This window comes from Schistocerca piceifrons, chromosome 2, assembly GCF_021461385.2.
Source record: "Schistocerca piceifrons isolate TAMUIC-IGC-003096 chromosome 2, iqSchPice1.1, whole genome shotgun sequence".
NCBI classification, from domain to species: domain Eukaryota; kingdom Metazoa; phylum Arthropoda; class Insecta; order Orthoptera; family Acrididae; genus Schistocerca; species Schistocerca piceifrons.
This window is the reverse complement of record NC_060139.1, coordinates 488,620,860-488,633,534: the sequence shown is the minus strand read 5'-3', so window position 1 is coordinate 488,633,534 and position 12,675 is coordinate 488,620,860. Positions and strand designations below refer to the sequence as shown.

The window sequence follows — 12,675 nt, the reverse complement described above, 5'->3', positions numbered from 1 at the left end:
GAGAAGTGCGGCCAGCGATGTATTTGGCGGCCGCGTACTGGAGCGCGTTGTTCGGTGTTTGTTAGAAGTGGTGTATACCACAGTAGGAGAAATGGACGTTGTAGTACTCGAAGACTGGCGATAGTGGAGCAAGTGAAAAATCACTTATGGATCAGATTCAATAGCTTGCACGACATTTTGACCACGATTAAGGTCAGCGCCGACTGGTGTCCGCAACTGCTCACACCCCTTCAAGAAGCCCGCCTAACCGAGAAGCGGACAGGTTGCAGCTGAGTCAGGACAATCCAGATGACTGCTCTAGCCACCTAATCATCGTGATACAGTGCTGGTTGTGTCAGTGTGACAAAGAGATGGAGGACCATAGCAAAGCTTTGGCAACACTGCACGAAGCCATTCGAAGCTGAAGAGGGAGCTTTGGAATGCTAATAAAAGGCACTGATGCTCAAATCGTTATAGGCACTGAAAGCTGGCTAAAGCCGGAGATAAGCTCAGCTGAAATTTTTGAGAAGAACCTAACGGTGTTCCGAAAGGATAGGCTAAACACGGTTGGCGTTGGCGTGTTTGTTGCTGTTAGAAGTAGTTTATCTTGTCGCGTAATTGAAGTAGGTATTTCCTGTGAGCTAGTATGGGCAGAGGTCACTGTTGGCAACCGGAATAAAATAATAACTGGAGCCTTTTACCAACCTCCAGATGATACATTTGCTGAAAGGTTCAAAGAAAACTTGAGTTTGACTGCAAACACGTACCCGACTCATACGATAGTAGTTGGTGGTGACCTTAATTTATCCTCGATATGTTGGCGAAAATATATGTTTAATTCCGGAGGTACGCATAAAACATCATCCGAAATTGTGCTAAACGCATTCTCCGAAAATTATTTCGAGCAGTTAGTTCATGATCACACGCAAATAGTAAACGGTTATGAAAACACACTTGACCTCTTAGCAACAAATAATTCTGAGTTAATAACCAGCATCAAAACGGATACAGGGAATAGTGAACACAGGGTTGTCGTAGAGAGACTGAACATTGTAAACCCCAAATCCTTCAAACCCATACAAAAAATATACCTATTCAAAAAAGCAGATAAAAATTCTCTTGACGTCTTCCTCAGAGACAATTTCCACTCCTTCCAAATTAATAACATAAGCGTAGACCAGATGTGGCTTGAATTCAGAGAAATAGTATCGGGTGCAATTGAGAGATTTGTACCAAATAAATTAACAAACGACGAAGGTGATCCTCCTTGGTACACACAAAACGGGTGAGAACACTGTTGCAGAAACAACGAAACAAACATGACAAATTTAAACAGAAGCAAAATCCCCAAGATTTACTATCATTTACAGAAGCTCGAAATTTACAGCGGACTTCAATGCGGGATGCTTATAAGAGTTTCTACAACGAAACATTGTCTCGAAACCTGGCAGAAAATCAAAAGACATTCTGGTCGTATGTGAAGTATGTTAGCGGCAAGAAACAATCAATGCCTTCTCTGCGCGATAGTAATGGAGATACTATCGAAGACCGTGCACCCAAAGCAGAGTTACTAAACACACCCTACCGAAATGCCTTCACAAAAGAAGACGAAGTAAATATTCCAGAATTCGAATCGAGAACAGCTGCCAACATGAGTAACGTAGAAGTAAATAACCTCGGAGTAGTGAAGCAACTTGAATCACTTAATAAAAGCAAGTCTTCTGGTCCAGACTGCATACCAATTAGGTTCCTTTCAGAGTATGCTGATTCATTAGCTCCATACTTAACAATCATATACAACCGTTCGCTCGACGAAAGATCCGTACCGAAAGACTGGAAAGTTGCACAGGTCACACCAATATACAAGAAAGGTAGTAGGAGTAATCCAGTTAATTACAGGTCCATGTCATTAAAGTCGATATGCAGCATGATTCTAGAACATATATTGTGTTCAAACATTATGGACTACCTCGAAGAAAACGGTCTATTGACGCACACTCAACATGGGTTTATAAAACATCGTTTTTATGAAACACAACTAGCTCTTTATTCGCATGAAGTGTGAGTGCTACTGATAGGGGATTTCAGATCGATTCCGTATTTCTGGATTCCCGGAAGGCTTTTGACACTGTACCACACATGCGGCATGTAGTGAACTGACGTGCTTATGGAATATCGTTTCAGTTATGTGACAGGATTTGTGACTTCCTGTCAGAGAGGTCACAGTTCGTAGTAACTGACGGAAAGTCATCGAGTAAAACAGAAGTGATTTCTGGCGTTCCCCAAGGTAGTGTTTCTTATCTATATGTGTTTCTTATCTATATAAGCGATTTGGGAGACAATCTGGGCAGCCGTCTTAGGTTGTTTGCAGATGACGCTGCCGTTTATCGTCTAATAGTCATCAAAAGATAAAAAAATTGCAAAACGATTTAGAAAAGACATCTGAATGGTGCGAAAATTGGCAGGTGACACTAAATAACGAAAAGTGTGAGGTCGTGCTAGAAGGAATTCGTTAAACTTCTGTCACACGATAAATCAGTCAAATCTAAAGGCCCTAAATTCATCTAAATACCTAGGAACTACAATTACGAACAACTTAAATTGGAAGGAACAGACAGAAAATGTTTTGGGGAAGGCTAATCAAAGACCGCTTTTATTGGCAGGACACTTAGAAAATGTAACAGATCTACTAAGGAGAATGCCTACACTACGCTTGTCCGTCCTCTTCTAGAATACTGCTGCGCGGTGTGAGATCCTTGCCAGATAGGACAGACGGAGTACATCGCAAAAGTTCAAAGAAGAGCAGCACGTTTTTTATTATTACGAAAAATACGAGAGAGTGTCACTGAAATGATACAAGATTTGGCTAGACATCATTAAAACAAAGGCGTTTTTCTTTGCGATGGAATCTTCTCACGAAATTCCCATCACCGACTTTCTCCTCCGAATGTGAAAATATTTTGTTCACACCGACCTACATAGGGAGAAACAATCACCACGATAATTATAGGGGATATCAGAGTTTGTACGGAAACATACAGGTGTTCGTTGTTTCCGCGCGCTATACAAGATTGAAATAATAGAGAATTGTGAAGGTGGTTCGATGATCACCCTGCAAGGCACTTAAATGTGATTTGCAGAGTATTCATGTTGATATAGATGTAGATCTTAAACCGTTATTCCAAAGAGCTTAAGATAGCTGCAGCCGCAGGACAGGGAACTTTGTGGATAGGAGTGAATTGGGCGTTTGTAGCTGTAATTGGTATCGTGTAGCAGTGACTATAGCAGTGACTACAACTTCATAGAGATTCATAGATTCTTAACATCTAGTGGCATAATTGTACAGAATAACACTTAGTGCGAGAGCTTACTAGACTAGAGGGAAAGTGAGACTATGAACATATCCTCTCGGTGAATTAACAACTTCTTCTCAGTATACCCTTTAACAGAGGTTTGACTTCATACAGCGTGTAGTGTGTTTATTTCAGTTAAAACTTCTGGACTGAGAGGCAGGGTGATTCAGCTGCCCCTACCGGCCCGCATCTCGTGGTCGTGCGGTAGCGTTCTCGCTTCCCACGCCCGGGTTCCCGGGTTCGATTCCCGGCGGGGTCAGGGATTTTCTCTGCCTCGTGATGGCTGGGTGTTGTGTGCTGTCCTTAGGTTAGTTAGGTTTAATTAGTTCTAAGTTCTAGGGGACTGATGACCATAGATGTTAAGTCCCATAGTGCTCAGAGCCATTTGCCCCTACCGCTGTCATTTTATGCAACCCGAAATATTATAGCTGGCCTCGCTCGCTCGCTACGCGCAAACTATTAATTTAGGAAAAAGAATGAGCAGGAGCTTTTTGTAGGAAATTTAATTTCATTACGTTCTGTACTGGCATAAGTTTTCGCTGGAGGCCACGGTTTTCGAGTTATTCAAGAAAAACATACCCCAATCCTACACTTCAATCTCTAATATATTGTTCATGGCACTCCCTCTTACCACTGTATAAATATTTGCGACTGCACGAATCGTTTCCCGCATTCGCCCTTTTTGGCCCTCATCGCCTGACATTATTAGGCCGCCAGCTCAGTGGAGCACTTACAAACTGTAAAAATGACGTTTGTGTAATTTTTCCCTAACAGTTTTCTGAATTTTAACAGCAAAAAATAAACAAAATCGCTGTGTTCGTCAGGCCTTCTGACTACGAAACTACTGTGCTTGTAAAGTTTAGGTTTGGATCGAACTGTCAACGTAATTAGTTTTAGAGTAACGCTTACAAGTCATTTTTCGTTCATTACTGTCACGGGCATGTTTCAGATAATAATGCTATCAAAGTAGTCGTCTATGTTGGTGGCGTAACAGCCGAGCCAACAAAGAACAATAAAGTTCGAATCTCGGGAATAGTTCGTGTAGTCGGAAATTTTTGTACAGTGGTAAGAGGGAGTACCACAAACAACGTACTAGAAATCCTGACTGGTGAGAGATGAGTGTGGAGTGGGGGTATTTTTGAAGATCACTTTTGTACCTTTTTCTTGAATAACTCAAAAATGAAGACCACCAGCGGAAACGTAAGCAAGTACAAAATTTCCTATAAAAAGCTACTGCTCATCTTTTTTTTCTGTAGGACTAATAATTTGAGCGTAGCAAGCGAGAGAATTTGAAAATCTGGCGCTTGTTTTAGGAACTCCAGCTGTAACATTGCTGACTGCATAAAACGAGAGTGGTAGGGACAACTGAATTATCCTCTATGAAACTGTTTAGTGACGTCGGAAAGTAGCTTCCACATTCTAACCATATTTCCGAACACAAAAGGAACTGTCGCCTGGGACAAACCGATAAATCGGCAGTAGAAAACATGCTTTCCGAGATGGAAACCGCAAAATATAATTCAGTGAAACTAGTGTTATGGCAAGACAATTCTTAATCATGCCCGCATTTAGTGAGAGACCATACACATTTTCACAAAAAAAATGGTTCAAATGGCTCTGAGCACTATGGGACTTAACATCTATTGTCATCAGTCCCCTAGAACTTAGAACTACTTAAGCCTAACTAACCTAAGGACATCACACAACACCCACATATTTACACATACTATATCGAATTTAACAGAACAGATGAAGGTGGTAAGTTATATAAAATATGGTTGCTGACTTTGGGCCAACAAAATGACGATCGATTACTTTTAATAGAGAGCGACAGCGCCAGCAGAGGTAATCACGCAGTCGGTTTCACGTAGCGTTAGGTGGTGTCCTCTATACAGCTCTATCAATTCGGAAGGCGCTCGCGGCTTTATAAACGCGTCCCACAGTTCTACACCTATACACGCTCCGTATCCGATCCCAAAGCGACTTCAACCAACTTCCTCTCACACACAAAGAGATCCGCTCCGATATTTATTCCTCCTATCAACTTCAATTCTTCTCCACCTACCCCACTCCACATCAAGACTGCTCTTTCCAACAAACGCACGCCTTTCCTCCTGTTACCAGTACCTTACCCACACACCAAACTCCTCTTCGCCCTCTATTTTCGAGCCTTGCGTATTCCTAATATCCACCTCAAACCCTACCTTCATCTCCACAGTTTTCCCACCTACCTGGTCCCTACGTTTTGGAGCATATTGTCTCCTCCCGAACCACTTCTCGCCCAATACACGTCCTTTAGATTTCAAGTGAAAGTGCAGTGCTTTAGTGCTTCTTCTCACAAAAATTTCATATATATATATATATATATATATATATATATATATATATATATATATATATTTAGCTTCTGACTTTGAATTTTAATTTAAAATAGAGGAACAGCTCTAAGGTTTTTTCCTCATTCTAGTTGTACTTTTTAAAATTCCATTGGCTAAAAGGCGGAATATTATACCGCTGGAACCCCCCCCCCCCTCTCCCCCTCCATTTGGGTCCAGGGATCTGAAATAACTGTAAATAAAAAAATAGCTCCTGAGACAGTTGCCCACTTACCTATGACAGTCTGAGACGAAACGTTGGGAAATAGTTTTCTGTATCTGTATCTGTCTCTATCCAGAAGTCATAAATGGAGAGATGTATCTTTTGGAATAAAGGACCGGTCGACTATTTCGGTAGATGGATGTGAAACACTTGTTCTTACAGGTCCACACACTGGTTCCTAACGTAATCGTTTAATCAAGTGTGTGATGTCCTTAGGTTAGTTAGGTTTAAATAGTTCTAAGTTCTAGGGGACTGATGACCACAGATGTTAAGTTCCATAGTGCTCACAGCCATTTGAACCATCGTTTAATCAAAGTTAACATTCGCTCTTCACCTACAACGAAAATAAACCCATTACAACACTCGCGTGGTCGAACGTTTATTTGTGAAAGCAAACTACATTTATTACTGACAAATCTTTCTTCGTATTTTAAGTGTGCGTAAGTAACTCAAGCTGGCAGCGCCACTATACGACATATGGAGAGCAGATGAAATATTAGTCTCCACTTCTACTTGAAGTACAGCTACTGAACGCAAAATTATTGTACTAAATCATGCAACAGTTTTGCTGCCGTTTCCTTACTGGATGGGTGGCCTATATCATTTGGGAAAATCGTTTACATTATCAGGTATCCCTCAGCACGTGCTCTAATGGTTAGCGTCGCCACCGTTAGAGCCCAAGATCCCGGGGTCGATTCCAGGAAGTGTTGGAGATTTTCTTTGCTCGAGTGGGTGTTTATGCTATCCTCATCAAGTCGCCGAAGTGTCGCCATATACAAAAGACCTGAAAGCGGCAGATTTCCCGGCCAATAACGCCATACGACCATCATCAGATATCCCAAATTTGTGCGGCGATTGTCGCATCCACAACTAAAACAATCGTCGCACAATTAAATGTTTAATTTAAGGCCAGTTTCCAAGGAAAAATGCCCTGCAACAGTGCTGTACATCTAATAAACAAAAATAAAACTATAAAGAATTATAATGGTGACTGACGCAACACAAACTGGCAAATTCATCGTATCCGTTAAAGATACAGTCAAAATGTCACTCCATTCCAACACCATGAGGGAGAAGATGCTAAAATATACTTCCTTGTGCAGATTTCTGAGCCTATTTTAGAACATGTAACGATAAATAGCAGGACGGTTGTTGTCTCTTAGACAGCAGAGGTCTATTGCATACACAAACAACGTGTGCAGACTGACATAAGCCTACCTGCTGTTTCTTCAGGCGGGCTTCAGCGACTGGACGCTCAGGAACATCACCGGCCAATCACAAACCCTGCAAGAAAACAAAGAAACCAGCTGTAATGGGCAGCGAGCACCTTCTTATATGTTTTACTTGAAACATACAGTCTCCTAAAAGACAATAAGCGTAACGTTAAGAAAAGAAATCTGTGGAACAGCATTCCGTCGCTAATAATCATGTAGTCAACTGGCCGAATAATTCTGAAAAGAGAAGTGAGAAATCCGTTTTTCATAGTTATGTTACGTTTTAATATCTTCATCTATAAAAAATACGAGAGAATTGCAACAAAAGTAAATTACAACGTCTATAGTCGACGAGTGTCATGTTATACCCTTTTGCCCATTACCGTTTGTTGTCTGTCTTTCTATGGCCCAATATGTCATACTATTCTGCATTCTTCATACTGTTCTGAAAATTCTTCTGACTTGCTAATGTACGAGCCGTTAGAAGACTGGCGGAATGCCTGACTATTGCGAAATTTCCTCGACAACAGGTGACTGGTAGCAGAATATTTGCCTCGTTTCACGTCGTCGTCGTTCTTGGAACAAGTTTTAACGTTACCTTAACCGAAAACTATAGAAATGTTTTCTCTGAAACCACCAGCAATTTCACACATTCCTCTGTGTCTAAGGAAAATTTAACAGAATAGCTTGTTGAATTGCAACATGAGATCCGAATAACACGTCGTTATTCGACAGAGGAGTGTATTCATAGTTGTTATGTGGTAACAACATTGATTGCACGGAGTTTCATATGTTTCATTTTAGCAGATAAGAAATAAATCGTTGGAAAACATTTACAATGTCACTAGTCGTCTCTTAAGACATTCATCAAACCATTGGTTTGTCGGAAAACCACACCACCTCACCGGTTCATATATGTCGAAGAACTAAAAAAAGTAGCACTTAAGTTAAACCATATGATTCATTCTAGATGACTCATTCAAGAGGACTGCGCCTCAAATACTCACTAGCAACCATCATTTAGGTTTTCATTGGTTTCTCAAAATATGTTCAGGCCAGCGCTTGGAACACCTTTGAGAGCTCACGGATTTTGATAACGTGTTCTCTTAGTAGCTTAACAAACCCACGACAAAATGCAAAGCTATCATCAGTATTTTTCGTTGATTCAATTTTGCAGGGGTCACAAACCGATGGACAATGATCGCGTGACCTTTTTCGCAAGAGAGTGAAAATGCGATAGAAGATGTCCGATGAAACTTAGTCCGGTACCTGTCTTCTCGATACCTAAATTCAAGTTGGCATTCAGTCTTAAATCGCTTGGCGATTGCAGCTGATTTCAGTGACCGATAGTCGGCTGTCCACTCAAGCGATTTCTGGTCTTTTCGTCTACTTACGCACATTACTTACCCAGACGATCAGCTCCCGGTCTTTGAACAAAGCGCGATTCGACGCATTTTGCGCCGGCCGGTGTGGCCGTGCGGTTCTAGGCGCTTGAATCTGGAACCGCGTGACCGCTACGGTCGCAGATTCGAATCCTGCCTCGGGCATGGATGTGTGTGATGTTCTTAGGTTGGTTAGGTTTAAGTAGTTCTAAGTTCTAGGGGACTGATGACACAGATGTTAAGTCCCATAGTGCTCAGAGCCATTTGAACCATTTTGAACCACGCATTTTGCATCCAGCGTTGTTGCCTGTTTTCAAACGCATAGTGCAATAGGCTGCAGTCAGTTTTGACTGAGATCTTCAGTCGCCTAGAGTTGCGGCAACACTGAGGCGTTGCCACAGCAACGTAAACAAAATCGCTTTAAGTGATACGTCGTTGTGGAGGACGAACGAAGCAACCGTGCAGAGTTCACTGTCACAAGTTATGTGTCCGATCGGAATATAGCAGCTAACACTGAACATCCCTTCCTGCTCATTCCAAGGTTCTTGAATCTTGAAGGAGTTATGTCTCAGAATGGAACAAAATATGAGAAAGAGACACACAAAACCGAACTCTTGAGTTACCTTGCAAATTATGCAGCTTATTTGCTTTCATACAGAGGTAGCCAAGTTCTTTGTTATTAACATTACATCATAATGTAGAGCTGCTGCCAAAGATTAACAGAAGTCTATGCCAGGTCAGTACAGCACTCTTTAAAAAAGCACAGCTGCCAAAAGAAATACCACTTCCACTCGTCACATGCAACTTGCGAATCTTGACCACTTCTCACCGTGAATCTTTCGTGACAACTATTCCGTTTTCCGAGCCCATAACAACACCGGAACGTTGTTTTGGCATTGAATTTTTGACGAATCAGAATTGTGCTTACAGACTGATTTGATGCCGCAATGCATTGGTTTTCTGCCTTCTCCCACTATTTCATATATCTGGTTTGTGCTCCCTCTTACTAGGGCCTATTCTTAGAACGGTTTACGTCCTATTGTCCGGAAAAATTTCTGCTGGCCTACAGAAAAAATCCTCTGTCGTTTAGCCAAAAACAAAAAGTCCTAGTCATGGTACTCTTTCAGCAACTCACTCTTAAAAAGAGAGAAAAAATTGCTTCTGCTTAGAGAAATCAATCTTCGGCTAAAGATATGGCGATGAAGCACAACAGACTCAATGTGTCTTACAGAAGTGAGGAACCTAACACCAGTCGGAATCTCAATGGCAAGAAATCCGGTACACGTTGTTGTTGTCTCACGAGCCACACGTAACGTACGGAGCAATTCAGAATGAATACAGCGAACACAAACGTTGTAATTCTTTAATGCATAGCGATACATAGGAGAGATTTGCTGAGAATGTACAATAAATTTCAAAATTTTCATCGTGTAAGCGAACATCTTGATGACTACCCGAAATAAAATTAAAGTGTTCTGCACAATGTAGGCATAAAAATTGAACGATCCTGTTTTCCTCACTGAGATAATAGTAAACGTTACAACAAACATTTACCTGGACATGCTTGAGCAATAGCTGACGCTACAGCTTGATACAGAGCCAATGGAATACAACTTTCAGAAAATTGGAGCAACCGAAACTGTGGTATGAATGTTCGGACATTTTTAAATCAATAACTTCCAAAACGATAGATCGGTTGTACTGGACGTGAGAATGAGGGTAACGGGAGGTGTCGCTGCTAAATGTTGGTTTTGTCCTTTGACGTAATGCCGTTGTGAAATGTGACTTAAAAAAATGGTTCAAATGGCTCTAACATCTGAGGTCATCAGTCCCCTATACTTAGAACTACTTAAACCTTACTAATGTAAGGACATCACACACATCCATGCCCGAGGCAGGATTCGAACCTGCGACCGTAGCAGCAGCGCGATTCCGGGCTGAAGCGCCTAGAACCGCTCTGCCACAGCGGCCGGCCGTGTGACTTCATGGATGCGCAAGCAGTAAGGTAACGAAGCACTGAAAATATGTTCTCGGGCCTACATTTTTTTTTTTTGGGTGGGGCCGAAGAGCGTGGTAGGAGACCGAAATGCAGTACATCCCGAGACATTGGTCAGGTTGAAAGGCGACATATTGGTTGTGAGTTGGGGAGGCGTTACTAAAGGCTTCAGTAAACGCGACGACTCTGAGTCCTGTCCTTGGTCACCTACATCTCTGGACCTGACAGGCATGGATGTCTTTTACGGCATTAAGTGAAGGACATCGTTTTTTGTTTTCGGGCCTCCTTTCAGGAAAGCAGGTCCAGAACTGAAAATGGCTGTTTCCAATTCGCTCGTGTCAGTTACTGATTTGTTTCAGATTGTGTAATGTGAAAGGGATCGTCGGTTAGACGTTGACCGTGTTGCTAAGAGGATTAATATAGAACGCCTACTTAACCTATTTTTACGTTATCTGTAATTCTTATTAATCTATCTTTAAGCGTTAAATAGTTGTATCTGTTTGCAATCACTATAGCAATTCTGAATCGCATTGATGTAAAATGTGGAAGGTGACGCAGGTTGAACAATTTGGTGAACATTCAAGGACAACGAAAACGCTGAAGTCGTTCCTTCTATTTCCTAAGGGTAACACAATACACTTGAGAGCTGAATGTTGCATCATGAGAGAATCCATCAAACAAAATAACCCATTTAGAGGCCCAGAAGGTCGCCGCCATGTTGTGTCTCCCCATGGATTTTCCTTTCCTTTCGTCCCCCCGCCACCGCCGGCCAGTGTGGCCGAGCGGTTCTAGGCGCTTCAGCCTGGAACCGCGCGACCGCTACGGTCGCAGGTTCGAATCCTGCCTCGGGCATGGATGTGTGTGATGTCCTTACTTTAGTTAGGTTTAAGTAGTTCTAAGTTCTAGGGGACTGATGACCTCAGATGTTAAATCCCATAGTGCTTAGGGCCATTTGAACCATTTGAACCCCCCCCCCCCCCCAAAAAAAAAAAACTCACGATCAACCTCTTGATGTACAGAGAGTGATACGTTGCTCCTTACGGTCTTCTGTTACGCGACTAGGGAACTAGCTCGCACACATCTTTGTGTACCCGATCTGGTGAATGAATGAGTCAGCACTACCAACAGAGATTCATTTACGCAGCTAGGTGTCTGTGATCCGTCGCTCACTTCGAATGCGAGTGTCCACACGTTCCAACATTGCAGGAGTCACAGCTTTGTGCGGCCGGCCTGCGCGCGGGAGATAGGACAGGTTTGCGCGACCTTGAAGCGATGATGACAGACGCCTCGCCCAACGACTCGCCGTGCTTTTGTTCACTGCCACGTCTTCATAGACATTCCGCAAGCGACTACAAATATCTACCGCGCTCTGATTTTCTGCCAAAAGAAACTCAGTTACAGCTGTCTGCTTGGGACGCACCCCGTTACAAACGCCATTATGTAGGCTATGTATAACGCCGCCACCCATCGGAACTTGATGATACGCTACTGGCCATTAAAATTGCTACAACAAGAAGAAATGCAGATGATAAAGGGGTATTCATTGGACAAATATATTATACTAGAACTGATATGTGATTACATCTTCACGCAATATGGGTGCATAGATTCTGAGAAATCAGTACCCAAAACAACCAACTCTGGCCGTAATAACGGCCTTGATACGCCTGGGCGTTGAGTCAGTCAGAGCTTGGATGGCGTGTACAGGTACAGTGGCCAATGCAGCTTCAAAACGATACCACAGTTCATCAAGAGTAGTGACTGGCGTATTGTGACGAGCCAGTTGCTCGGCCACCATTGACCAAACGTTTTCAGTTGGTGAGAAATCCAGGTTCGTCGTTAAGTACACCATCGCAGGTCCTCCTGTCTGTGATGCAGCGTCAAGGGTAACTGTAGCCATGGTCTCCGAGCTGATAGTCCATGCTACTGCAAACGTCGTCGAACTGCTCGTGCACATGGTTGTTGTCTTGCAAACGTCCCTATATGAGGCACTGAGAGCACAAGCGGACTAACCCCGGAGAAGTCAATATGGAGGAAACAGGTCTCATAATACGGGCCCACAAATAATGTATGTTTGTGATACATTGCAGCCTTGTAACATGCATATGATGTAACTGTGGTTTTATTGAACAATATTTTGACATAGATAAATT

The 12,675-nt window shown here is 42.5% G+C and overlaps 1 protein-coding gene across 1 annotated transcript in view; it reads right to left on the bottom strand.

Moving 5' to 3' along the window:
* LOC124775509 (histone-lysine N-methyltransferase SETD1B) overlaps positions 1–7,205 on the bottom strand; it is a 1,200,073-nt gene extending 1,192,868 nt beyond the window's left edge. The window contains exon 1 of the mRNA XM_047250341.1: positions 7,149–7,205. The gene's annotated coding sequence lies outside the window, so the exon portion shown is untranslated. The remainder of the gene's footprint in view (positions 1–7,148) is intronic.
* Between the last annotated feature and the right edge of the window lie 5,470 nt (positions 7,206–12,675).